Source organism: Arachis stenosperma, chromosome 5 (assembly GCF_014773155.1).
Source record: "Arachis stenosperma cultivar V10309 chromosome 5, arast.V10309.gnm1.PFL2, whole genome shotgun sequence".
In the NCBI taxonomy this organism is placed as follows: domain Eukaryota; kingdom Viridiplantae; phylum Streptophyta; class Magnoliopsida; order Fabales; family Fabaceae; genus Arachis; species Arachis stenosperma.
This window is the reverse complement of record NC_080381.1, coordinates 114,789,050-114,813,204: the sequence shown is the minus strand read 5'-3', so window position 1 is coordinate 114,813,204 and position 24,155 is coordinate 114,789,050. Positions and strand designations below refer to the sequence as shown.

Sequence of the window (24,155 nt, the reverse complement as noted above, 5' to 3'; positions counted from 1 at the left end):
AGATACTTATGCAATTCATTGGTGGGAATTTCAGATAAGCGTATGAAGATGCTTTGTCCCTTCTGTCTCTCTGCTTTCCTACTGTCTTCATCCAATCCTTCTTACTCCTTTCCATGGCAAGCTGTATGTAGGGTTTCACCGTTGTCAGTGGCTACCTCCCATCCTCTCAGTGAAAATGTTCAACGCACCCTGTCATGGCACGGCTAATCATCTGTCGGTTCTCAATCAGGTTGGAATAGAATCCAGTGATTCTTTTGCGTCTGTCACTAACGCCCAGCCTTCAGGAGTTTGAAGCTTGTCACAGTCATTCAATCATTGAATCCTACTCAGAATACCATAGACAAGGTTTAGACCTTCCGGATTCTCTTGAATGCCGCCATCAATTCTAGCTTATACCACGAAGATTCCGATTAAGGGATCCAAGAGATATCCACTCAATCTAAGGTAGAACGGAGGTGGTTGTCAGGCACACGTTCATAGGTGAGAATGATGATGAGTGTCACGGATCATCACATTCATCAAGTTGAAGAACAAGTGATATCTTGGAACAAGAAAAAGCTGAATTGAATAGAAGAACAATAGTAATTGCATTAATACTCGAGGTACAGCAGAGCTCCACACCTTAATCTATAGTGTGTAGAAACTCCACCGTTGAAAATACATAAGAACAAGGTCTAGGCATGGCCATGAGGCCAGCCTCCCAATGATCTAAGATAGCATAAGAATGAAGATATCTACCAAGATGATAATACAATAGCAAAAGGTCTTATTTATAAAGAACTAGTAGCCTAAGGTTTACAGAAATGAGTAAATGACAGAAAAATTCACTTCCGGGCCCACTTGGTGTGTGCTTGGGCTGAGCATTGATGCATTTTCGTGTAGAGACTTCTCTTGGAGTTAAACGCCAGCTTTTGTGCCAGTTTGGGCGTTTAACTCCCATTCTTGTGCCAGTTCCGGCGTTTAACGTCGGGCATTTCTGAGCTGATTTGGAACGCCGGTTTGGGCCATCAAATCTTGGGCAAAGTATAAACTATTATATATTGCTGGAAAGCCCAGGATGTCTACTTTCCAACGCCGTTGAGAACGCGCCAATTGGGCTTCTGTAGCTCTAGAAAATCCACTTCGAGTGCAGGGAGGTCAGAATCCAACAGCATCTGCAGTCCTTTTCAGTCTCTGAATCAGATTTTTGCTCAAGTCCCTCAATTTCAGCCAGAAAATACTTGAAATCACAGAAAAACACACAAACTCATAGTAAAGTCTAGAAAAGTGAATTTTAACTAAAAACTAATAAAAATATACTAAAAACTAACTAGAACATACTAAAAACAATGCCAAAAAGCGTACAAATTATCCGCTCATCACAACACCAAACTTAAATTGTTGCTTGTCCTCAAGCAACTGAAAATTAAATAAGATAAAAAGAAGAGAATATACAATGAATTCCAAAAACATCTATGAAGATCAGTATTAATTAGATGAGCGGGGCTTTTAGCTTTTTGCCTCTGAACAGTTTTGGCATCTCACTCTATCCTTTGAAATTCAGAATGATTGGCTTCTTTAGGAACTCAGAATCCAGATAGTGTTATTGATTCTCCTAGTTAAGTATGATGATTCTTGAACATAGCTACTTTATGAGTCTTGGCCGTGGCCCAAAGCACTCTGTCTTCCAGTATTACCACCGGATACACACATGCCACAGACACATAATTGGGTGAACCTTTTCAGACTGTGACTCAGCTTTGCTAGAGTCCCCAATTAGAGGTGTCCAGGGTTCTTAAGCACACTCTTTTTGCCTTGGATCACAACTTTATTTTTTTCTTTTCTCTCTTTTTTTTCGTTTTTCTCTTTTTCCTTTTTTTTTTGTTTTTCTCCTTCTCTTTTTTTTTGTATTCACTGCTTTTTCTTGCTTCAAGAATTATTTTTATGATTTTTTAGATCCTCAGTAACATGTCTCCTTTTTCATCATTCTTTCAAGAGCCAACATTCATGAACAACAAATTCAAAAGACATATGCACTGTTTAAGCATACATTCAGAAAACAAAAATATTGCCACCACATCAAAATAATTAAACTGTTATAAAATTCACAATTCATGCAATTCTTCTCTTTTTCAATTAAGAACATTTTCATTTAAGATAGGTGATGGATTCATAGGACATTCATAACTTTAAGGCATAGACACTAAGACACTAATGATCACAAGACACAAACATAGATAAACATAAGCATAATTTTCGAAAAACAGGAAAATAAGGAACAAGGAGATTAAAGAACGGGTCCACCTCAGTGATGGCGGTTTGTTCTTCCTCTTGAAGATCTTATGGAGTGCTTGAGCTCCTCAATGTCTCTTCTTGCCTTTGTTGCTCCTCTCTCATGATTCTTTGATCTTCTATAATTTCATGGAGGAGAATGGAATGTTCTTGGTGCTCCACCCTTAGTTGTCTCATGTTGGAACTCAATTCTCCTAGGGAGGTGTTCAGTTGCTCCCAATAGTTTTGTGGAGGAAAGTGCATCCCTTGAGGCATCTTAGGGATTTGATGATGAGAGGGGTCTCTTGTTTGCTCCATCCTCTTCTTAGCGATGGGCTTGTCCTCATCAATGGGGATGTCTCCCTCTATGTCAACTCCAACTGAATAACAGAGGTGACAAATGAGATGAGGAAAGGCTAACGTTGCCAAGGTAGAAGACTTGTCCGCCACCTTATAAAGTTCTTGGGATATAACCTCATGAACTTCTATTTCTTCTCCAATCATGATGCTATGAATCATGATAGCCCGGTCTATAGTAACTTCGGACCGGTTGCTAGTGGGAATGATTGAGCGTTGGATAAACTCCAACCATCCCCTAGCCACAGGCTTGAGGTCATGCCTTCTCAGTTGAACCGGCTTCCCTCTTGAATCTCTCTTCCATTGGGCGCCCTCTTCACAAATGACTGTGAGGACTTGGTCCAACCTTTGATCAAAGTTGACCCTTCTAGTGTAAGGGTGTTCATCTCCTTGCATCATGGGCAAGTTGAATGCCAACCTTACATTTTCCGGACTAAAATCCAAGTATTTCCCCCGAACCATTGTAAGCCAATTCTTTGGGTCCGGGTTCACACTTTGGTCATGGTTCTTGGTGATCCATGCATTGGCATAGAACTCTTGAACCATTAAGATTCCGACTTGTTGAATGGGGTTGGTAAGAACTTCCCAACCTCTTCTTCGGATCTCATGTCGGATCTCCGGATATTCACTCTTTTTGAGTTTAAAAGGGACCTCGGGGATCACCTTCTTCAAGGCCACAACTTCATAGAAGTGGTCTTGATGCACCCTTGAGATGAATCTCTCCATCTCCCATGACTCGGAGGTGAAAGCTTTTGCCTTCCCTTTCCTCTTTCTAGAGGTTTCTCCGGCCTTGGATGCCATAAATGGTTATGGAAAAACAAAAAGCAATGCTTTTACCACACCAAACTTAAAAAGTTTGCTCGTCCTCGAGCAAAAGAAGAAAGAAGAGAGTAGAATAAGAAGAAATGAAAGAGAAGGGAATGGCTTTGTGGTTCGGCCAAAGGGGGAGAAGGAGTGTTTAGGTTGTGTGAAAATGAAGGAGTGAAGAGGGGTTTATATAGGGGTGAAGAGAGGGGTAGGGTTCGGTCATGTATGGGTGGGTTTGGGTGGGAAAGTGGTTTGAATTTGAATGGTGAGGTATGTGGGGTTTTATGAAGAATGGATGTGAGTGGTGAAGAGAAAGATGGGATTTGATAGGTGAGGGGTTTTTGGGGAAGGGGTGTTGAGGTGATTGGTGAATGGGTGAAGAAGAGAGAGAGTGGTGGGGTAGGTGGGGATCCTGTGGGGTCCACAGATCCTGAGGTGTCAAGGAAAAGTCATCCCTGCATCAAGTGGCGAGCAAAATTGCTCTTCATGCCAATTCTGGCGTTAAACGCCGGGCTGGTGCCCATTTCTGGCGTTTAACGCCAAGTTTTTGCCCTTTCCTGGCGTTTAACGCCAGTCTGGTGCCCCTTTCTGGCGTTAAACGCTCAGAATGGTGCCAGACTGGGCGTTAAACGCCCATCTGCTAGCCTTACTGGCGTTTAAACGCCAGCAAGATCTTCCTCCAGGGTGTGCTGTTTTTCTTTCTGTTTTTCATTCTGTTTTTGCTTTTTCAATTGATTTTGTGACTTCTCATGATCATCAACCTACAGAAAACATAAAATAACAAAGGAAAATAGATAAAATATAACATTGGGTTGCCTCCCAACAAGCGCTTCTTTAATGTCAGTAGCTTGACAGTGGGCTCTCATGGAGCCTCAGAGATGCTCAGAGCAATGTTGGAACCTCCCAACACCAAACTTAGAGTTTGAATGTGGGGGTTCAACACCAAACTTAGAAGTTGGTTGTGGCCTCCCAACACCAAACTTAGAGTTTGACTGTAGGGGCTCTGTTTGACTCTGTTTTGAGAGAAGCTCTTCATGCTCCCTCTCCATGGTGACAGAGGGATATCCTTGAGCCTTAAACACAAAGGATTCTTCATTCACTTGAATGATCAATTCTCCTCTATCAACATCAATCACAGCCTTTGCTGTGGCTAGGAAGGGTCTGCCAAGGATGATGGATTCATCCATGCACTTCCCAGTCTCTAGGACTATAAAATCAGCAGGGATGTAATGGTCTTCAACTTTTACCAGAACATCCTTTACAAGTCCATAAGCTTGTTTTCTTGAATTGTCTGCTATCTCTAGTGAGATTTTTGCAGCTTGCACCTCAAAGATCCCTAGCTTCTTCATTACAGAGAGAGGCATGAGGTTTACACTTGACCCTAGGTCACACAAGGCCTTCTTGAAGGTCATGGTGCCTATGGCACAAGGTATTGAGAACTTCCAGGATCTTGTCTCCTTTGAGGTAGTTTCTGCCTAGACAAGTCATCCAGTTCTTTGGTGAGCAAAGGGGGTTCATCCTCCCAAGTCTCATTACCAAATAACTTGTCATTTAGCTTCATGATTGCTCCAAGGTATTTAGTAACTTGCTCTTCAGTGACATACTCATCCTCTTTAGAGGAAGAATACTCATCAGAGCTCATGAATGGCAGGAGTAAATCCAATGGAATCTCTATGGTCTCAGTGGGAGCCTCAGATTCCCATGGTTCCTCATTAGGGAACTCATTGGAGGCCAGTGGACGTCCATTAAGGTCTTCCTCAGTGGCGTTCACTGCCTCTTCCTCCTCTCCTAGTTCGGCCATGTTGATGACTTTGCACTCTCCTTTTGGATTTTCTTCTGTATTGCTTGGAAGAACACTAGGAGGGAGTTCAGTAATTTTCTTGCTCAGCTGACCCACTTGTACCTCCAAATTTCTAATGGAGGACCTTGTTTCAGTCATGAAACTTTGAGTGGTTTTGATTAGATCAGAGACCATGGTTGCTAAGTCAGAGTGGTTCTGCTTAGAATTCTCTGTCTGTTGCTGAGAAGATGATGGAAAAGGCTTGCCATTGTTAAACCTGTTTCTTCCACCATTATTATTGTTGAAACCTTGTTGAGGTCTCTGTTGATCCTTCCATGAAAGATTTGGATGATTTCTCCATGAAGGATTATAGGTATTTCCATAGGATTCTCCCATGTAATTCACCTCTTCCATTGAAGGGTTCTCAGGATCATAAGCTTCTTCTTCAGATGAAGCGTCCTTAGTACTGCCTGGTGCATTTTGCATTCCAGATAGACTTTGAGAAATTAAATTGACTTGCTGAGTCAATATCTTATTCTGAGCCAGTATGGCATTCAGAGTATCAATCTCAAGAACTCCTTTCTTCTGATTAGTCCCATTGTTCACAGGATTCCTTTCAGAAGTGTACATGAATTGGTTATTTGCAACCATTTCAATTAGTTCTTGAGCTTCTGTAGGCGTCTTCTTCAGATGAAGAGATCCTCCAGCAGAGCTATCCAAAGACATCTTGGACAGTTCAGACAGACCATCATAGAAAATACCTATGATGCTCCATTCAGAAAGCATGTCAGAGGGACACTTTCTGATCAATTGTTTGTATCTTTCCCAAGCTTCATAGAGGGATTCTCCTTCCTTCTGTCTGAAGGTTTGGACTTCCACTCTAAGCTTACTCAATTTTGAGGTGGAAAGAACTTTGCCAAGAAGGCATTGACTAGCTTTTCCCAAGAGTTCAGGCTTTCTTTAGGTTGTGAGTCCAACCATATCCTAGCTCTGTCTCTTACAGCAAAAGGGAATAGCATAAGTCTGTAGACCTCAGGGTCAACCCCATTGGTCTTGACAGTGTCACAGATTTGCAAGAATTCAGCTAAAAACTGATGAGGATCTTCCAATGGAAGTCCATGAAACTTGCAATTCTGTTGCATTAGAGAAACTAATTGAGGCTTAAGCTCAAAGTTGTTTGCTCCAATGGTAGGGATAGAGATGCTTCTCCCATAGAAGTCGGGAGTAGGTGCAGTAAAGTCACCCAGCACCTTCCTTGCATTGTTGGCATTGTTGTTGTTTTTGGCTGCCATGGGTTCTTCTTCTTTGAAGATTTCTGTTAGGTCCTCTTGGTGCACGAAATTGTGATCAATACTTTTACACAGAACAATCCCCGGTAATGGCTCCAAAGACTTGGTGCTCAATACCATGGCATAAACACAACTTCGCACAACTAACCAGCAAGTGCACTGGGTCGTCCAAGTAATAAACCTTACGCGAGTAAGGGTCGATCCCACGGAGATTGGTGGTATGAAGCAAGCTATGGTCATCTTGTAAATCTCAGTCAGGCAGACTCAAATGGGTATGGTGATGAACGAAAATAACATAAAAGATAAGGATAGGGATACTTATGTATATCATTGGTGTAAGAGCTTCAGACAAGTGTATGAAGATGCCTTCCCTTCCGTCTCTCTGCTTTCTTACTGTCTTCATCCAATCCTTCTTACTCCTTTCCATGGCAAGCTCGTGTAGGGTTTCACTGTTGTCAGCAGCTACCTCCCATCCGCGCAGTGAAAGCTAATGCACGCACTCTGTCACAGTGCTGCCAATCACCGGTTTGGTTCCCTCCCCTACCGGAATAGAATCACTCTTTTGCGTCTGTCACTAACGCCCAGTAGGTTACAGGTTTGAAGCACGTCACAGTCATTCAATCATTGAATCCTACTCAGAATACCACAGACAAGGTTAGACCTTCCGGAATCTCTTGAATGCCGCCATCAGTTCTTGCCTATACCACGAAGACTCTGATCTCACGGAATGGCTGGCTCGTTTGTCAGGCGAGCACTCGGTTGTCAGGCATCAACCATGCATCATGCAATCAGAAATCCAAGAGATATTCACCAAGCCTCGAATGCTTGTAGAACAAGAATGGTTGTCAGTCACCTTGTTCATAGGTGAGAATGATGATGAGTGTCAATCATCACCTTCATCAAGTTGAAGAACAAGTGATATCTTGGTAAAAGAACAAGCGGAATTGAATAGAAGAACAATAGTAATTGCATTAATACTCGAGGTACAGCAGAGCTCCACACCTTAATCTATGGTGTGTAGAAACTCCACCGTTGAAAATACATAAGAACAAGGTCTAGGCATGGCCGTGAGGCCAGCCTCCCAATGATCAAAGGATCTAAAATAATCCCCGATGTCAAATACAATAGTAAAAGGTCCTACTTATAGAAAACTAGTAGCCTAAGGTGTACAAAGATGAGTAAATGACATAAAAATCCACTTCCGGGCCCACTTGGTGTGTGCTTGGGCTGAGCAATGAAGAAATTTCGTGTAGAGACTCTCCTTGGAGTTAAACGCCAGCTTTAGTGCCAGTTTGGGCGTTTAACTCCCAATTAGGTGCCAGTTCCGGCGTTTAACGCTGGAATTTCTTGAGGTGACTTTGAACGCCGGTTTGGGCCATCAAATCTTGGGCAAAGTATGGACTATCATATATTGCTGGAAAGCCCAGGATGTCTACTTTCCAACGCCGTTGAGAGCGCGCCAATTGGGCTTCTGTAGCTCCAGAAAATCCACTTCGAGTGCAGGGAGGTCAGAATCCAACAGCATCTGCAGTCCTTTTCAGTCTCTGAATCAGATTTTTGCTCAGGTCCCTCAATTTCAGCCAGAAAATACCTGAAATCACAGAAAAACACACAAACTCATAGTAAAGTCCAGAAAAGTGAATTTTAACTAAAAACTAATAAAAATATACTAAGAACTCAACTAAACTACTAAAACATACTAAAAACAATGCCAAAAAGCGTACAAATTATCCGCTCATCACAACACCAAACTTAAATTGTTGCTTGTCCCCAAGCAACTAAAGATCAAATAAGATAAAAAAAGAGAATATGCAATGAACTCCAAAACATCTATGAAGATCAGTATTAATTAGATGAGCGGGGCTTTTAACTTTTTGTCTCTGAATAGTTTTGGCATCTCACTCTATCCCTTGTAATTCAGAATGATTGGCTTCTTTAGGAACTCAGAATCCAGATAGTGTTATTGATTCTCTTAGTTAAGTATGATGATTCTTGAACACAGCTACTTATTGAGTCTTGGCTGTGGCCCAAAGCACTCTGTCTTCCAGTATTACCACCGGATACATACATGCCACAGACACATAATTGGGTGAACCTTTTCAGATTGTGACTCAGCTTTGCTAAAGTCCCCAATTAGAGGTGTCCAGGGTTCTTAAGCACACTCTTATTGCCTTGGATCACAACTCTTTTTCTTTCTTTTTCTTTCTCTTTTCTTCTTTTTCTCGGTTTTTTTTTTCGTTTGCTCCTTCTCCTTTTTTTTTTTGTATTCACTGCTTTTTCTTGCTTCAAGAATCATTTTTGTGATTTTTCAGATCCTCAGTAACATGTCTCCTTTTTCATCATTCTTTCAAGAGCCAACATTCATGAACCACAAATTCAAAAGACATATGCACTGTTCAAGCATACATTCAGAGAACAAAAGTGTTGCCACCACATCAAAATAATTAAACTGTTATAAAATTCAAAATTCATGCAATTCTTTTCCTTTTCAATTAAGCACGTTTTTATTTAAGAAAGGTGATGGATTCATAGGACATTCATAACTTTAAGGCATAAACACTAAGACACTAATGATCATAAGACACAAACATGGATAAACATAAGCACTAAAATTCGAAAAAACAGAAGAATAAAGAACAAGGAAATCAAGGAACGGGTCCACCTTTAGTGATGGCGGCTCTTCCTTCCTCTTGAAGGTCCTATGGAGTGCTTGAGCTCCTCAATGTCTCTTCCTTGCCTTTGTTGCTCCTCTCTCATGATTCTTTGATCTTCTCTTATTTCATGGAGGAGAATGGAGTGTTCTTGGTGCTCCACCCTTAGTTGTCCCATGTTGGAACTCAATTCTCCTAGGGAGGTGTTTACTTGCTCCCAATAGTTTTGTGGAGGAAAGTGCATCCCTTGAGGCATCTCAGGGATCTCATGATGAGAGGGGTCTCTTGTGTGCTCCATCCTTTTCTTGGTAATGGGCTTATCCTCATCAATGGTGATGTCTCCCTCTATGTCAACTCCAACTGAATAACAGAGGTGACAAATGAGGTGAGGAAAGGCTAACCTTGCCAAGGTAGAGGACTTATCCGCCACCTTGTAGAGTTCTTGGGCTATGACCTCATGAACTTCTATTTCTTCTCCAATCATGATGCTATGAATCATGATGGCCCGGTCTATGGTAACTTCGGACCGGTTGCTAGTGGGAATGATTGAGCGTTGTATGAACTCTAACCATCCTCTAGCCACGGGCTTGAGGTCATGCCTTTTCAATTGAACCGGCTTTCCTCTTGAATCTTGCTTCCATTGTGCGCCCTCTTCACATATGATTGTGAGGACTTGGTCCAACCTTTGATCAAAGTTGACCCTTCTAGTGTAAGGGTGCTCATCTCCTTGCATCATAGGCAAGTTGAACGCCACCCTCACACTCTCCGGACTAAAATCCAAGTATTTCCCCCGAACCATAGTGAGATAATTCTTTGGATTCGGGTTCACACTTTGGTCATGGTTCTTGGTGATCCATGCATTGGCATAGAACTCTTGAACCATCAAGATTCCGACTTGTTGAATGGGGTTGGTAAGAACTTCCCAACCTCTTCTTCGGATCTCATGGCGGATCTCCGGATATTCACCCTTTTTGAGTGAAAAGGGGACCTCGGGAATCACCTTCTTCAAGGCCACAACTTCATAGAAGTGGACTTGATGCACCCTTGAGAGGAATCTATCCATCTCCCATGACTCGGAGGTGGAAGCTTTTGCCTTCCCTTTCCTCTTTTTAGAGGTTTCTCCGGCCTTGGATGCCATAAATGGTTATGAAAAAGCAACGCTTTTACCACACCAAACTTAAAATGTTTGCTCGTCCTCGAGCAAAAGAAGAAAGAAGAGAGTAGAAGAAGAAGAAATGAGGAAGAGGGGGAAGGTGGTGTGTTCGGCCAAGAAGGGTAAGAAAGGGTGTTTAGGTTGTGTGAAAATAGAATGTTGAAGAAGGGTATTTATAGGAGAGAGGGGGGGTAATGGTTCGGCCATGGAGGGTGGGTTTGGGAGGGAAAGTGGTTTGAATTTGAAGGGTGAGGTTGGTGGGGATTTATGAAGGATGGATGTGAGTGGTGAAGAGAAAGATGGGATTTGATAGGTGAAGGGTTTTTTTGGGGAAGAGGTATTGAGGTGATTGGTGAATGGGGGAAGAAGAGAGAGAGTGATGGTGGGGTCCACAGATCCTGTGGTGTCAAGGAAAAGTCATCCCTGCACCAAATGTTGCTCAAAATCACGTTTTGAGCTATTTCTGGCGTTAAACGCCGGGCTGGTGCCCATTCCTGGCGTTTAACGCCAGGTTGTTGCCCTTTACTGGCGTTTAACGCCAGTCTGGTGCCCCTTTCTGGCGTTAAACGCCCAGAATGGTGCCAGACTGGGCGTTAAACGCCCAACAGCTAGCATTACTGGCGTCTGAACGCCAGCTTCTTCTTCTCCAGGGTGTGCTGTTTTTTTCTTCCTGTTTTTCATTCTGTTTTTGCTTTTTTCATTGTTTTTGTGACTTCTTATGATCATCAACCTACAAAAAAGATAAAATAACAAAAGAAAATAGTTAACCATAAAACATTGGGTTGCCTCCCAACAAGCGCTTCTTTAATGTCAGTAGCTTGACAGAGGGCTCTCATGGAGCCTCAGAAATACTCAGAACCGTGTTGGAACCTCCCAACACCAAACTTAGAGTTTGAATGTGGGGGTTCAACACCAAACTTAGAGTTTGGTTGTGGCCTCTCAACACCAAACTCAAAGTTTGACTGTGGGGGCTCTGCTTGGCTCTGTTTTGAGAGAAGCTCTTCATGCTTCCTCTCCATGATGATAGAGGGATGTCCTTGGGCCTTAAACACCAAGGATTCTTCATTCACTTGAATGATCAACTCTCCTCTATCAACATCAATCACAGCCTTTGCTGTGGCTAGGAAGGGTCTGCCAAGGATGATGGATTCATCCATGCACTTCCCAGTCTCTAGGATTATGAAGTCAGTAGGGATGTAATGGTCCTCAATCTTCACCAAAACATTCTCTACAAGTCCATGAGCTTGTTTTCTTGAATTGTCTGCCATCTCTAATGAGATTCTTGCAGCTTGCACCTCAAGGATCCCTAATTTCTCCATTACAGAGAGGGGCATGAGGTTTACACTTGACCCTAAGTCACACAAGGCCTTCTTGAAGGTCATGGTGCCTATGGTACAAGGTATAGAAAACTTCCCAGGATCCTGCCTCTTTTGAGGCAGTTTCTGCCTAGACAAGTCATCCAGTTCTTTGGTGAGCAAAGGTGGTTCTTCCTCCCAAGTCTCATTTCCAAATAACTTGTCATTCAGTTTCATGATTGCTCCAAGGTATTTAGCAACTTGCTCTTCAGTGACATACTCATCCTCTTCAGAGGAAGAATACTCATCAGAGCTCATGAATGGCAGAAGTAAGTCCAATGGAATCTCTATGGTCTCATTTTGAGCCTCAGATTCCCATTGTTCCTCATTGAGGAACTCAGAGGGGATTGGTACACGCCCACTGAGGTCTTCCTCAGTGGCGTCCTCCTCCTCTCTTTCCTCTCCATATTCGGCCATGTCTATGGCTTTGCACTCTCCTTTTGGATTTTCTTCTGTATTACTTGGGAGAGTGCTAGGAGGGAGTTCAGTAACTTTCTTGCTCAGCTGACCCACTTGTCCTTCCAAATTTCTGATGAAGGACCTTGTTTCATTCATGAAACTTTGAGTGGTCTTTATTAGATCAGAGACCATTGTTGCTAAGTCAGAAGTATTCTGCTTAGAACTCTCTGTCTGTTGCTGAGAAGATGATGGAAAAGGCTTGCCATTGCTAAACCTGTTTCTTCCACCATTATTGAAACCTTGTTGAGGTCTCTCTTGATTCTTCCATGAGAAATTGGGGTGATTTCTCCATGAAGAATTGTAGGTGTTTCCATAGGGTTCTCCTAGGTAATTCACCTCTTCCATTGAAGGGTTCTCAGGATCATAGGCTTCTTCCTCAGATGAAGCTTCCTTAGTACTGCTTGGTGCATTTTGCATTCCAGACAGACTTTGAGAAATCAAATTGACTTGTTGAGTCAATATCTTGTTCTGAGCCAATATGGCATTCAGAGTGTCAATCTCAAGAACTCCTTTCTTCTGACTAGTCCCATTGTTCACAGAATTTCTTTCAGAAGTGTACATGAATTGGTTATTTGCAACCATTTCAATCAATTCTTGAGCTTCTGCAGGCGTCTTCTTCAGATGAAGAGATCCTCCAGCAGAGCTCTCCAAAGACATCTTGGATAGTTCAGAGAGACCATCATAGAAAATACCTATGATGCTCCATTCAGAAAGCATGTTTGAAGGACATCTTCTGATTAATTGTTTGTATCTTTCCCAAGCTTCATAGAGGGATTCTCCATCCTTCTGTCTGAAGGTTTGGACTTCCACTCTAAGCTTACTCCATCTTTGTGGTGGAAAGAACTTTGCCAAGAAGGCATTGACTAGCTTTTCCCAAGAGTCCAGGCTTTCTTTAGGTTGAGAATCCAACCATATTCTAGCTCTGTCTCTTACAACAAAAGGGAATAGCATCAGTCTATAGACCTCAGGGTTAACCCCATTAGTCTTGATTGTGTCACAGATTTGCAAGAATTCAGCTAAGAACTGATGAGGATCTTCCATTGGAAGTCCATGGAACTTGCAATTCTGTTGCATTAGAGAAACTAATTGAGGCTTAAGCTCAAAGTTGTTTGCTCCAATGGCAGGGATAGAGATGCTTCTCCCATAGAAATCAGGAGTAGGTGCAGTGAAGTCACCCAGCACCTTCCTTGCATTGTTGGCATTGTTGTTGTTTTCGGCTGCCATGTGTTCTTCTTCCTTGAAGAATTCGGTCAGGTTCTCTAAAGAGAGTTGTGCCTTGGCTTCTCTTAGCTTTCTCTTCAAGGTTCTCTCGGGTTCAGGGTCAGCTTCAACAAGAATGCCTTTGTCTCTGCTCCTGCTCATATGAAAGAGAAGAGAAAAAGAAAGTGTGGAATTCTCTATGTCACAGTATAGAGATTCCTTGAAATGTCAGAGGAAAAGAGAAATAGAAAGAAGAAGGAGAAGAAGAATTCGAACTTTAATTAGATAAGGTTCGAATTGTGCATTTAGAAGGAGTGGTACTCCATAAATAGAAGGATGTGGGAAGGAGGGAAGAGAATTTTCGAAAATTCATTTAAAAGATTTTGAAAACATTTTGAAAATTTGATTGATAATTTTCGAAAATTAAAAGTGAAAAAGAAATCAAGTGATTTTTGAAAAAGATTTTGAAATTAGAAATTAAAAAGATTTGATTGAAAACTATTTTGAAAAAGATGTGGTTAAGAAGATATGATTGGTTTTAAAAAGATGTGATTGAAAAGATATGATTTGAAAACAATTTAAAAAGATTTGATTTTAAAATTTAATGACTTGCCTAACAAGAAAAGATATGATTCAAACATAAAACCTTTCTCAACAGAAAAGGCAACAAATTTGAGATGTTCAATCAAATCATTAATTGTTAGTAAGTATCTTTGAAAAAGGAAAGAAATTAATTTTGAAAACATTTGATTGAAAAGATATGATTTGAAAAAGATTTGATTTTGAAAAACTTTGAAAACTTGAAAAAAAATTGATTTGAAAACAAAATCTTCCCCCTAGCACCATCCTGGCGTTAAACGCCCAGAATGGCATCCATTCTGGCGTTTAACGCCCAAAATGCACCCTTTTTGGGCGTTAAACGCCCAACCAGGTACCCTGGCTGGCGTTTAAACGCCAGTCTGCCTTCTTCACTGGGCATTTTTGAATGCCCAGCTTTTTCTGTGTAATTCCTCTGCAGTATGTTCTGAATCTTCAATTCTCTGTATTATTGACTTGAAAAGACACAAATTAAAAATTTTTTTTGGATTTTTAATAATCAAAATGCAACAAGAATCAAATAACAATGCATGCAAGACACCAAACTTAGCAGTTTGTATACTATTGACACTATATGAGACACATAAACACTCAAGTCAAAAGAATTCAAAGATCAGAGTAAGAAATCATCAAGAATTACTTGAAGATCCTTAAGACACATGAATGAATGCATGCAATTGACACCAAACTTAAGATGAGACACTAGACTCAAGCAAGAAACATCAAATATTTTTTTGTTTTTATGGTTTTTGTGAATTTTTTTTGTGATTTTCGAAAATTAAGTGAAAACATCAAAATTCTTAATGAGAATTCCAGGAATCAGTGCAATGCTAGTCTAAGACTCCGGTCCAGGAATTAGACATGGCTTCACAGCCAGCCAAGCTTTCAAAGAAAGCTTCGGTCCAAAACACTAGACATGGCCAAAGGCCAGCCAAGCCTTAGCAGATCACTGCTCCAAAAGCAAGATCAACAAGCTCTTGTGATGATAAGTTGAAACCTCGGTCCAATGAAATTAGACATGGCTTTACAGCCAGCCAGATTTCAGCAAATCATCATGAAACTCTAGAATTCATCTTCAAGAATTTCGAAAAAAAATAAATGCCTAATCTAAGCAACAAGATGAACCTTCAGTTGTCCATACACAAGAACAATCCCCGGCAACGGCGCCAAAAACTTGGTGCACGAAATTGTGATCAATACTTTTACACAGAACAATCCCCGGTAATGGCTCCAAAGACTTGGTGCTCAATACCATGGCATAAACACAACTTCGCACAACTAACCAGCAAGTGCACTGGGTCGTCCAAGTAATAAACCTTACGCGAGTAAGGGTCGATCCCACGGAGATTGGTGGTATGAAGCAAGCTATGGTCATCTTGTAAATCTCAGTCAGGCAGACTCAAATGGGTATGGTGATGAACGAAAATAACATAAAAGATAAGGATAGGGATACTTATGTATATCATTGGTGTAAGAGCTTCAGACAAGTGTATGAAGATGCCTTCCCTTCCGTCTCTCTGCTTTCTTACTGTCTTCATCCAATCCTTCTTACTCCTTTCCATGGCAAGCTCGTGTAGGGTTTCACTGTTGTCAGCAGCTACCTCCCATCCGCGTAGTGAAAGCTAATGCACGCACTCTGTCACAGTGCTGCCAATCACCGGTTTGGTTCCCTCCCCTACCGGAATAGAATCACTCTTTTGCGTCTGTCACTAACGCCCAGTAGGTTACAGGTTTGAAGCACGTCACAGTCATTCAATCATTGAATCCTACTCAGAATACCACAGACAAGGTTAGACCTTCCGGATTCTCTTGAATGCCGCCATCAGTTCTTGCCTATACCACGAAGACTCTGATCTCACGGAATGGCTGGCTCGTTTGTCAGGCGAGCACTCGGTTGTCAGGCGATCAACCATGCATCATGCAATCAGAAATCCAAGAGATATTCACCAAGCCTCGAATGCTTGTAGAACAAGAATGGTTGTCAGTCACCTTGTTCATAGGTGAGAATGATGATGAGTGTCAATCATCACCTTCATCAAGTTGAAGAACAAGTGATATCTTGGTAAAAGAACAAGCGGAATTGAATAGAAGAACAATAGTAATTGCATTAATACTCGAGGTACAGCAGAGCTCCACACCTTAATCTATGGTGTGTAGAAACTCCACCGTTGAAAATACATAAGAACAAGGTCTAGGCATGGCCGTGAGGCCAGCCTCCCAATGATCAAAGGATCTAAAATAATCCCCCGATGTCAAATACAATAGTAAAAGGTCCTACTTATAGAAAACTAGTAGCCTAAGGTGTACAAAGATGAGTAAATGACATAAAAATCCACTTCCGGGCCCACTTGGTGTGTGCTTGGGCTGAGCAATGAAGAAATTTCGTGTAGAGACTCTCCTTGGAGTTAAACGCCAGCTTTAGTGCCAGTTTGGGCGTTTAACTCCCAATTAGGTGCCAGTTCCGGCGTTTAACGCTGGAATTTCTTGAGGTGACTTTGAACGCCGGTTTGGGCCATCAAATCTTGGGCAAAGTATGGACTATCATATATTGCTGGAAAGCCCAGGATGTCTACTTTCCAACGCCGTTGAGAGCGCGCCAATTGGGCTTCTGTAGCTCCAGAAAATCCACTTCGAGTGCAGGGAGGTCAGAATCCAACAGCATCTGCAGTCCTTTTCAGTCTCTGAATCAGATTTTTGCTCAGGTCCCTCAATTTCAGCCAGAAAATACCTGAAATCACAGAAAAACACACAAACTCATAGTAAAGTCCAGAAAAGTGAATTTTAACTAAAAACTAATAAAAATATACTAAGAACTCAACTAAAACTACTAAAAACATACTAAAAACAATGCCAAAAAGCGTACAAATTATCCGCTCATCACCTCTACAGAGAATTGTGCCTTAACTTCTCTTAGCTTTCACTTCAAGGTCCTTTCAGGTTCGGGGTCAGCCTCAACAAGAATGCTTTTGTCTTTGCTCCTACTCATATGAAAGAGAAGAGAACAAGAAAATATGGAATCCTCTATGTCACAGTATAGAGATTCCTTGAGGTGTCAGAGGAAACGAAAAATAGAAGGAAGAGGTAGAAGAATTCGAACTTATCAAGAAAGATGGAGTTCGAATTGTGCATTAAGGAGTAGTGTTAATCCATAAATAGAAGGATGTGAGAAGAGGGGAAGAAATTTTCGAAAAAAATTAAAAAGATTTTAAAAACATTTTGAAAAACTTTAATTGATTTTCGAAAATAATAGTGAAAAAAAAAATCAAGTGATTTCTGAAAAAGATTTTGAAATTAGAAATCAAAAAGATTTGATTGAAAACTATTTTGAAAAAGATGTGGTTAAGAAGATATGATTGAAAAGCAATTTAAAAAGATTTGATTTTAAAAATTAATAACTTGGCTAACAAAAAAAATATGATTCAAACATTAACCTTTCTCAACAGAAAAGGCCACATACTTGAAATGTTGACTCAAATCATTAATTGATAGCAAGTATCTTTGAAAATGGAAAGAAATTGATTTTGAAAAAGATTTAATTGAAAAGATTTGATTTGAAAAAGATTTGATTTTGAAAAATTTTGAAAACCTGAAAAAAATTTGAACTAAAAACAGAATCTTCCCTCTTGTGCCATCCTGGCGTTAAAAGCCCAGAATGGTGCACATTCTGGCGTTTAACGCCCAAACCACTACCCTTTTGGGCGTTAAACGCCCAGCCAGGCACCCTGGCTGGCGTTTAAACGCCAGTTTGCCTTCCTTACTGGGCGTTTTGAACGCCCAGCTTTTTCTGTGTAATTCCTCTGCTGTATGTTCTGAATCTTCAATTCTCTGTATTATTGACTTGAAAAGACACAAATTAAAAATATTTTTGGATTTTTAATGATGAGGAATAATTAAAATGCAACTAAAATCAAATAACAATGCATGCAAGACACCAAACTTAGCAATTTGTATACTACTAACACTGACAAAATGAGAATGCATATGAGACACATAAACACTCAAGTCAAGAGAATTTAAAAATCAGAGCAATGAAACCATCAAGAACAACTTGAAGATTAATGAAGACACATGCATGAATGCAAAAAGAACAGAAACATACAATTGACACTAAACTTAACATGAGACTCTAGACTCAAACAAGAAATATTTTTGGATTTTATGATTTTGTAATTTTTTTGGTTTTTTTTTGAAAATTAAGTGAAAAGGAAAAATAAAAATATCAAAATTCTTAATGAGAATTCCAGGAATCATGCAATGTTAGTCTAAAGCTTCAGTCTAAAGAAATTAGACATGGCTGAACAAGCTTCAGCAGGACATTGCATTCAAGAGCTAAATTGATGAAAATCAATCAGCTTTTGTGATGATAAGAACATCACCTTGAAACACTAGAATTCATTCTTAAGAACTCTGAAGAAAAATACCTAATCTAAGCAACAAGATGAACCGTCAGTTGTCCATACTCGAACAATCCCCGGCAACGGCGCCAAAAACTTGGTGCACGAAATTGTGATCACTACAACTCAAATAATCCCGGGTGATGAATCCAAAAACTTGGTGTTCAATACCATGGCATAAACACAACTTCGCACAACTAACCAGCAAGTGTACTGGGTCCTCCAAGTAATAAACCTTACGCGAGTAAGGGTCGATCCCACAGAGATTATTGGTATGAAGCAAGCTATGGTCACCTTGTAAATCTTAGTCAGGCAAACTCAAATGGTTATGAATGATGAATAAAACATAAAGATAAAGATAGAGATACTTATGCAATTCATTGGTGGGAATTTCAGATAAGCGTATGAAGATGCTTTGTCCCTTCTGTCTCTCTGCTTTCCTACTGTCTTCATCCAATCCTTCTTACTCCTTTCCATGGCAAGCTGTATGTAGGGTTTCACCGTTGTCAGTGGCTACCTCCCATCCTCTCAGTGAAAATGTTCAACGCACCCTGTCATGGCACGGCTAATCATCTGTCGGTTCTCAATCAGGTTGGAATAGAATCCAGTGATTCTTTTGCGTCTGTCACTAATGCCCAGCCTTCAGGAGTTTGAAGCTCATCACAGTCATTCAATCATTGAATCCTACTCAGAATACCACAGACAAGGTTTAAACCTTCCGGATTCTCTTGAATGCCGCCATCAATTCTAGCTTATACCACGAAGATTCCGATTAAGGGATCCAAGAGATATCCACTCAATCTAAGGTAGAACGGAGGTGGTTGTCAGGCACACGTTCATAGGTGAGAATGATGATGAGTGTCACGGATCATCACATTCATCAAGTTGAAGAACAAGTGATATCTTGGAACAAGAACAAGCTGAATTGAATAGAAGAACAATAGTAATTGCATTAATACTCGAGGTACAGCAGAGCTCTACACCTTAATCTATGGTGTGTAGAAACTCCACCGTTGAAAATACATAAGAACAAGGTCTAGGCATGGCCGTGAGGCCAGCCTCCCAATGATCTAAGATAGCATAAGAATGAAGATAGCTACCAAGATGATAATACAATAGCAAAAGGTCTTATTTATAAAGAACTAGTAGCCTAAGGTTTACAGAAATGAGTAAATGACAGAAAAATCCACTTCCGGGCCCACTTGGTGTGTGCTTGGGCTGAGCATTGAAGTATTTTCGTGTAGAGACTTCTCTTGGAGTTAAACGCCGGCTTTTGTGCCAGTTTGGGCGTTTAACTCCCATTCTTGTGCCAGTTCCGGCGTTTAACGCCGGGCATTTCTGAGCTGATTTGGAATGCCAATTTGGGCCATCAAATCTTGGGCAAAGTATGGACTATTATATATTGCTGGAAAGCCCAGGATGTCTACTTTCCAACGCCGTTAAGAGCGCGCCAATTGGGCTTTTGTAGCTCCAGAAAATCCACTTCGAGTGCAGGGAGGTCAGAATCCAACAGCATCTGCAGTCCTTTTCAGTCTCTGAATCAGATTTTTGCTCAAGTCCCTCAATTTCAGCCAGAAAATACCTGAAATCACAGAAAAACACACAAACTCATAGTAAAGTCTAGAAAAGTGAATTTTAACTAAAAACTAATAAAAATATACTAAAAACTAACTAGAACATACTAAAAACATACTAAAAACAATGCCAAAAAGCGTACAAATTATCCGCTCATCAGTAGCAAACGTTGTGTTGGGAAATATATGTTGGGTAGGTAGCAGGGAGGTAAAAACTTAGTTTGAATGTTAGATGTCTCATAATGTAGATAAACGGAAAAAAGAATGGATAATTTATTTTTTTAGTATTATATGGGTTGTATGAAGGTGTAGAAGTGATATTTGAAAAAAAAATAATACCTTGGAATAGTGCATGGAACAGGTTCAGGAAATGGTGGTGCAATGGGAAAAGAAGGAAAACAAGATTAAGATTGATAGCTTGATGAGATTTGAGAAAGAAGTGGAGAGAAAATGGATATGGTGGCAATGTGTCAAATATATGTCCAATACTAATATGTATGCAATTGGAGGATATGTAACAAAGTATGCAGGTCAAGTGGAATGTTATATGGAAAATCTTGTATCTGAATGTTCAAGAGGTGAGACGGTACTTAAACGTATGCAAGGAGCAACACAATTCTTACTTTCATAACTCAATTGGTTAGAGCCTTGTGCTTATGTTCTTGGGAACTTTGTGCTTCTTTGGGTTTTAATATTTATTAATTACAGTAATTTTTGATATTTTGGTATCTTCCCTTCAAAACTTTCAAAAATAATTTTTCTTTAATTAAATCTTGTGTCAAACTTTTAAATTTGGTGTTCTCTTGTTAATTTTCTTTCATTTTTGAAAATTTATTTTTAGTTTTCTAAAAATTTTAAGTTTGGTGTTCTTTTTTATGTTCTTGAGTTCCTTGAGTCTTGTTATTGTTGTTCTTGTGAATCTTCAAAGTGTTCTTGAGTTTTCTTTGTGGTTTGATCTTAAAATTTTTAAGTTTGGTGTTCCTTGGTGTTTTCCCTCCAAATTTTCGAAAACAAGGAGCATTAGATCTAAAAGTTTTAAGTCTTGTGTCTTTTGTATGTTTTTCTCTCTCATCATAAAATTCAAAAAATAAAAAAATTATCTTCTCTAACTAATTTTAAGTAAAAATTTCAAAATTTTTGATAAAAAAAAAAATTCAGATTTCAATTTCAAAATTTTATCTTATCATATCTTAGTTTTCAAATTTTCAAAAATCATATCTTTTTCAAATCTTTTCTCTTATTTATTTTCTTACAAGTATTAACTTTAAAGTATCTTTAATTTTAAGACATATCTTTTTCAAAACTTCCTAACCACTTTCTCTCTCCTCATTTTTTTCGAAAATTCACTCAAAAAAGTTTTCAAAAAATTTTTAATTAATTAATTAATTTGGTTCTCTAATTTCTTTTATTCCTTTTCCTCTTCTTAATTTTCAAAACTTACATTTTTTATTTACTTACTTTATTTTAATTTTTTTATTTACAATTCACACCATTTTCCTTTCTCCATCATGAACCTAAGTGAAAATGAACACTCCAGAAGGACTTTGGGGTCATATTCTAACCCCACTACTGCTTCATATGGGGGTAGTATCTGTATACCCCCCATTAAAGCCAGCAATTTTGAGCTAAACCCCCAGCTCATTATCATGGTGCAGCAAAATTACCAGTATTTCGGTCTTCCACAAGAAGAACCTACTGAGTTTCTGGCACAGTTCTTACAAATTGTTGACACAGTACGTGATAAGGAAGTAGATCAGGATGTCTACAGATTATTACTGTTTCTGTTTGCTATAAAAGATCAAGCTAAGAGGTGGAAACAGTTGTCAGACAAATTCCTGAATCAATATTTCCCTCCAAAAAGGATGACACAGCTAAGGCTAGACATCCAGGGCCTTAAATAAGAGGATAATGAATCTCTTTATAACGCCTGGGAAAGATACAGAGAGATGCTAAAGAAATGCCCCTCTGAAATATTTTCAGAATAGGTGCAGTTAGACATCTACTACGGGCTTATAGAAAAGGCTCAGGTATCTCTAGATCACTCAGCTGGTGGATCTATACACATGTGAAAGACAATTGAAGAGGCTCAAGAGCTTATTGATATAGTTGCTAGAAATCGGCATCTGTACTTAAGTAGTGAGTCTTCCATGAAAGAAGAGGCTAAAGCAGTATCCACTGAACTTAGTCCTCCTAAACAAGTTGCTGAACTCAATCAGCAACTAGTTTCTATAACTAAACAGTTAGCAGAATTTAAGGAGATGCTACAAGAAACCAAGGATGCTAATCAGAATATGGAAAAACAATTAAATCAGACAAAATAGCAGTTATCTAAACAGATAACAGAAGAATGCCAAGCTGTTCATTTAAGGAGTGGAAGACATTGAATGCCTCAACTCAAAGCAGCAAGAAGCCAAGAAAGGAACATCTGACAGAAGATGACCAATTCACTGCCAAAAATTCCTCTGAGGACAGTAAGAGCCCAGAGAGAAATGACTCTGGCGTTCAAACACAAGAAAAGGATCAGAAGTCGACGTTGAACGCCCATTCAGCATCCAAGTCTGGCGTTCAAATGCCAATGAGGGATCAGACACTTACAAGTGCTGATAACAACCCTCTTAAGCAGGATTCTCCAACCACTTCTGCAGGGAATAAACCTGCACCAACTAAGGTTGAAGAATATAAAGCCAAGATGCCTTATCCTCAGAAACTCTGCCAAGTAGAACATGATAAACAATTTTCTCGCTTTGCAGACTATCTCAGGACTCTTGAAATAAAGATTCCTTTTGCAGAGGCACTTGAGCAAATACCCTCTTATGCTAAGTTCATTAAAGAGATCTTAAGTCATAAAAGGGATTGGAGAGAAACTGAGAAAGTGTTCCTCATGGAAGAATGCAGTGCAGTCATTCTAAAAAGCTTGCCAGAGAAGCTCAAATATCCCAGAAGCTTTATGATACCATGCACATTAGAGGATACTTGTACCAAGACAGCTTTATGCAATCTTGGGGCGAGCATCAAGCTGATACCTGCATCCACTATCAAAAAGTTTGGTTTGACTGATGAAGTTAAACCTACCAGGATATGCCTCCAACTTGCTGATGGCTCCATTAAAATTTCATCAGGCGTAATTGAGGACATGATTGTCAAGGTTGGGCCATTTGCCTTTTCCACTGACTTCGTGGTGCTGGAAATGGAGGAGCACAAGAGTGAAACTCTCATTCTAGGAAGACCTTTCCTAGCAACTAGACGAACCTTCATTGATGTCCAAAAAGGGGAGGTGACCCTGAGAGTCAATGAGGATGAGTTTAAGTTGAATGTTGTCAAAGCTATGTAGCTCCCAGACACCTCAAAAGACTGCATGAGCCTTGATGCTATTGACTCCCTGGTAGAAGAGATCAATATGACTGAGAGTCTCGAATCAGAGCTAGAGGACATCTTTAAAGATGCCCAGCCTGATCTGGAGGAACCAGAGGAACCAGAAAAACCTCTAAAAATTCCTCAGGAAAAGGAAAAGCCTCCTAAACTCGAGCTCAAACCACTACCACCATCCCTGAAATATATGTTTCTGGGAGAAGATGACACTTTTCCTGTGATCATAAGCTCTACTTTAGAGCCACAGGAAGAGAAAGCACTAATTCAGGTGCTAAAGACACACAAGACAGCTCTTGGGTGGTCCATAACTGATCTCAAGGGCATTAGCCCAGCCAGATGCATGCACAAGATCCTATTGGAGGATGATGCTAAGCCAGTGGTTCAACCACAGAGGCGGCTGAATCCAGCCATGAAGGAGGTGGTGCAGAAAGAGGTCACCAAATTACTAGAGGTTGGGATTATTTATCCTATTTCTGATAGCCCCTGGGTGAGCCCTGTACAAGTTGTCCCCAAGAAGGGAGGCATGACAGTGGTTCATAATGAAAAGAATGAACTGGTTCCTACAAGAACAGTTACAGGGTGGCGTATGTGTATTGACTACAGAAGGCTTAATACAGCCACCAGAAACGATCATTTTCCTTTACCATTCATAGACCAGATGCTAGAAAGACTAGCAGGTCATGAATACTGCTGCTTTTTGGATGGCTATTTAGGTTACAACCAAATTACAGTAGATCCCCAGGACCAAGAGAAAACAATATTCACATGTCCATTTAGAGTATTTTCCTACAGAAGAATGCCATTTGGTCTGTGCAATGCACCTGCAACCTTTCAGAGGTGCATGCTCTCTATCTTCTCTGATATGGTAGAGAAATTTCTGGAAGTCTTCATGGATGACTTCTCAGTATTTGGAGACTCAT

General features: G+C 40.2%; 1 non-coding gene across 1 annotated transcript; it reads left to right on the top strand.

Annotated features, from left to right (window-relative positions):
- Positions 1–12,812: 12,812 nt before the first annotated feature.
- Positions 12,813–12,920, top strand: LOC130983674 (small nucleolar RNA R71). Its single transcript, XR_009087654.1, has one exon. It is a non-coding gene; the product is annotated as a small nucleolar RNA R71 (small nucleolar RNA).
- Positions 12,921–24,155: the final 11,235 nt, after the last annotated feature.